The sequence below is a fragment of the Syzygium oleosum genome, unplaced genomic scaffold (genome assembly GCF_021117445.2).
Source record: "Syzygium oleosum isolate NSW1041296 unplaced genomic scaffold, Sole_v2.1 Sole_v2.63, whole genome shotgun sequence".
NCBI classification, from domain to species: domain Eukaryota; kingdom Viridiplantae; phylum Streptophyta; class Magnoliopsida; order Myrtales; family Myrtaceae; genus Syzygium; species Syzygium oleosum.
In genome coordinates, this window is record NW_026607547.1 from 741093 (window position 1) to 746159 (window position 5067).

Below are 5067 nucleotides of genomic sequence, written 5' to 3' on the forward strand. Positions count from 1 at the left end.
GGGATGCTGGGGCGGGTCAAAAGCTGAGAATTCTCTCTATCCAAGTGCAGCTACTGTTTGTGAAGCACCCTCCCGGAGTTCTGGTGAAAGCTATCCTTCTAGGGACCTCTCTTCTCTACCAACTTATGATGCTAGGTAAAAAAGCCACTAAACAGATCTTCATCATATCTATCAACAAATCCATTCGGTAGAAATGCAGTGAGGCGATCGACCAAAGACCCAGCTTATGAACCGGAAGGATAAGTTATGCTTCTCCGGCTCTTTCTGAACAGATATCTTAGGGAAAGAAATAGGAAATGATAGATCGAATCCTGCCATTCCAAACGCTACTTGAAAGCTCGACATCGAAAGGGAGGAATTCGATCTTCCGCTTCTCTTGTTAGTATTATTTGGAAGTCTATCTATAGCGAGCAAAGACTCCTTTTGGTCGAGGAAAGCGCTTTAACTGAACAAAATTTTTTTAGCTTGACTTTGATTACTTTTTTAGCCTATTTTATATAGAGTCTTTTTTATATTGCCTGTGCCAGTTTGCGCCTGCCACTCGTACTGAACTAACCAAAGAAGCAAGAGATACTGAAAGCGATTTACTTCTTGCCGTAGCTTCTATAAAAGTAAAAAAAATTCTTTCCAGAATTCACTACAGAGCTTTAAAATAAAACCGTTTTTCTTTCGTTAGCCCCTCTCTAATCTCTTTAACAAAGCTCGGTACTAAGAAAGCCCATAGATCGAAACTTATAACAGGTGAACCTCTCTCCGGATTCCTTTCCACCGAGACCTGATCCTCTTGGCTCAGACAACCACACGACGAAATAAAGTGAGGGATTTATATATGTTCCGGACTTCCCGCTAGCACGCCTCACTCCTAACTGCATAAGAAATCGAACCCGAAACAAAGGCTGTGGAGGGCTTTCTAAGAAGGGCTTGGGAAAAGAACCGCTCATGTTCTTCCTACTCCGATCTCGTTTGGTTTTAACACTATACGAACTATCTGGCTCTCTTTCCTTAAATCGATTACTAAAATATGGATTTAAGCCCCTGGACTAGTAAGGGACTACGAGCAACTCCTACTATCCATACCAGAAAGAGGTTTCAGCATCCTCATATGCTTCCTAGCCGGAAAATACAAACCTTTGTGAAGCTAGGAAGAAAAAAAAGAAGACCGCCCGAGAAGAAAGAGCAAGAAGGATTGAAATCATTAACTTCTTTCCCTTTTTTAAACATATGAAAGCTTGACTTTCTTCTTTCTGGCGTGACTGCTTTCTCTTTTATTTTAAAAAGCAGCTTGGCAGTCTTCGTTCCACTCCCCTGTCTTTACTTTATCTCTCTCCGAACAAGTTTTAATATTGGCTCGCAAGTAGCGGTCAGTTGAGAAATGAAGCGAGCGATATCCTTTTTGCTTCTTAGGAAACTTCTTACTTCGGTGGCATTTCCTGGAAGAAAAAAAGCCCTACTCCTACTGCTTGCCTTCCCCTTCGAAAGGACCAGGGTAGTCTCTTTATACGACGCTCTTCTTCGCATCTCGAAAGAAATGTTTGAAGAAAAGCGCTACACACTTCTTATGTTACAGAATGGATAATGGATTGTCAATCAGTTTAGGGCTAGGGACTTCCTCATTACTGTAAGAAAGGTTTTAGTCAGCCTTCTACTTGAGACTATCCTAGGATGAGAGCGTTAAGGGATAGGATCTCTGACTGCCATGAATTGGAAGTAATAGATGCTTTTCGATAGCAAAAGTTCAATGATGATAGATATGCCCTAGTCCCCTCCTCTGGTGCTTTGAGATAGTTTTATATGACACCATAGAGGAACTCTTGAAGGGACCTTAAATTAAAGGGCCCAAAGAAGCGCAGAGCGATTCAAGGTAGGGAATCTTTCTTTTTCTTATTTATTAGCCTCACGGACGAGGTCTTCTGAGCTCCTCCTTTTCTTTTGTAACTGTCGAATTCCATCCTTTAGAAAGAGCTATCCGTTTTGTTCTAATTGGAATCCTCTCATCCCAGGCGCTAGAGTCAGCGAAAGCCAAAGCCTTATTTCGGGAAATAGAAAGAACATATAGACTCTATTGTGCTCCTCAAGGAATGGACATGCAAAAGGAATTTCTATCCGTAGAAACATTGCCCTAGTTTGATGAATCCTAGATGCATCAAATCGTCTTTTATTAGTAGCTCTACTAGGATCTTTCCGACTAAGACTAATGAATTCCTCAGAGTGCTTGAATACTTCGACGGTACCTAGCTTAGCCTTACTCCGCTTAGAGAGACTGGAAATCGTAGTCTCCATTCAATCATATTGGCTCGATCAAACTCGAAATATCATAAGAGAAGAAAGCTGTTAGCCCTACCCTAAAGAAGGATACTATTCTTTTTCCGGATCATCCTTAATAAGAACTGCATTTCTACCGAACTCTTTTGATGCTTAATCTCTTTTTCTTATCTTCTAATCTCCTTTTGTTGTGTGTGTAAGTGGATTCTTGCTTTGACTGTGTCCCCTCTGAATTCAAGTAAGCTTTTTTCTATCTTCCCTGGGTATGTCAATGTTGCCCATTAGCTCTCCTCAGCGAGTTCATGCTTTTCCTCTTGTATAACCATTCCCTACGCCCGCAGGACGTATTCCGTCTAAGCGAGGGTAAAAAGCATTTGCCTATGGCTTGCTTATTGGTGTAAGGACCATTGCTGCATCGGCTTATTCGTCTAAGGTCTATCTTCTTTTTGCTTGATCTTTTGTAAGAGCCTTCCCGCCGAAAGTACTCATTTTTTCTTTGTTCGCTCAGTGATTGAAGTTGCTCTCCTATCCTTTAGTGAAAAAAGGGCCATTGACTTTGTCTCTCTCTTGGTCTGGTCTCATTCCAGTAGTCCAAAGCCAGGGATCCGGATCTATGCCCAATTTTACGGGGTTTGATCAAACTTGTCCGATTTTTATGATGGTTGAAATAAAGTAATAGAGTATGTCGGTCTCTTCTCGGCAGTAAGGCTAGTGATTGAACCTGGTTAACCTCTGTAATGTAGTATGGTTTAGTCTCCTTATCTGCCTGCTAAAGGGCAATGCCTTTTTCCTTGAGTAAGAGCTCTAGCCAGGAATGTATTTTTCTTTGTTATGTGAAAAACTCCTAGTTGTAATGTAGGAAAAAACCTCTTTATTTAATCCGATTTCCGGGTATCTTATTTTATTATACTTCTCTTTCGGCTTTTGTAATGATCGGATTCTCGTGTCCGTCCTTTTTTCTGTCTAGTTTTCTTTCCTCTGCGCTCTCTTCGATTGGTCTTTCGGGTAGAGTGAATAGGGAACCCTTTGAGGGGGGAATGTTCTAAAACCGCTTTCCATTCCGTAAGCATAAGGTACATCTCTTATGTAGTCTATCTTTTAGTCTCTGAGCCTCTTAGCCAAGGTAGTCCCTTAGTCCATGTAGTCCGTCTCTTTGTCTATCGTCTAACTTTCATTTTCTTGGGCTTTGTTGACATCAAAAATGGTTCTAAATCACTTCCTTGCCTTAGCCTTTTAACAGGTGCGTAGCGCTTTTGAGAGATGGGATTCATACGCGGAAGCGGGGAAGACAAGGTTTAGAATCTTGGTGTCAGGTGCAGCCCAGAATAAGCTGCAAAGGAAACTTCCTAAGGCTAAGGCGGAATCCCAAGCTGAGGGGGCTAGCTAAGATACCCACGAGCAGATGTTATCGAATAGGCAGCTAGACTTTGCCCGCTTTCTGGCTTAGACTGATTCAAGTATGCCAGTTTGTTAACTCTAGCTCTGAGCTCTGACTCTTTTGACTTACTAGCCTACGCTACGGCTTAGCCAAGACTGATTCATTCTATGCAAATCCCCCAATAACCATTCTTTTCTTTTCTTTGCAAGTCAATAATGTCCAATAGGCTCTTAGATGGACATGGACAGAAAAGGTTGCACCTTACCTTATAGAAAGTAGCTAGTCTTGTCCTCTCCTCGTTAGGCTTAGGGAAGGACCTTCTTGCCCTTTTGCCTTGTCTTTTTTACTGGATTACCTTCTTTACTTTATTTTCTTTCTTTGCGGGGATTCCCTGATTAAGCTACCTTCCCTTTTTAAATAAAAAGGAATTTGGAGAGGGAAGACGATTCCCCCTTGGAGTACCAGCAGCACTGACGCTTACGCTTTCTTATGCCGATTCCTATTCCTATAAAAAAGACTCCATTGCCTTGCGTAACGAGGGTTTCTTTCGGCCTAACGACTGCTAATGAAAGTCTTCCTATAAAGATGTTTGCTTCAAGGGCTCCGCTCCTTCAGTTCAGGCCTTTAAAACTCTTTCATTTCAATCAAATAAAGAATAGCTATCGGAGGAAGTTGCCTAGCCGACGCCGACCTAATCATGTCGAATTTCTTAATATAATGATAGTGATAGATCTACTCTTTCCTTTCTAATAAGAATAAGAAAAGTAAAAAGTACGGTCTTTTTCCTACATTCGCTCAGAGTAAGAGAGGGTGGCTTAGATAGCTTAGACTGAGACTTTTGGAGTTAAGAAGCGAGAATTGAAGAAAGGCTTTTTTTCGTACTTTTAGCACCCGAACTCCTTAGGAGAAGAGATTTATGATACGCTTGAACCGGGTGGATTCGGCTTCCGGAAAGAAGAGAGAAAAAACCTCTCTGTCGAAAAAGAAAAAGAGATTGGATGGGCGATTTCCCTTTTTCTAAGCTAAGAGAATAGAGCACTGATTCTTCTCCAATGCGTAAGAGAAGAGATAGGCTCACCCCAGTCTTTCTTTCCCTGGCCACCAGACAACCTGGCCCCGGTAGGGACAGACAGGCATAGAACTGGAGTGCTCTAAAAGGTAATTCCAGGGCAGACCAGGTCAGGCTAATTGGAGTCAAGGAGTCTAAGCGGGAATAGCTACTCTTTCAAAAAAGAAATGATTTATTCAATAATGGAAAATCTCCTTCATTAGCTCGTTTCGTTGCGAAATTGTCTTAATAAAAAAGGGGGGAATAACTATAGACTCTTGAATTATGGATCATCGGGGAACGTCCCACCACATAGAATAGATCTATCCAAGATGACTATACTCAAGTCAAGGATTAGGGCTTGAGCCCGGTCATTGCT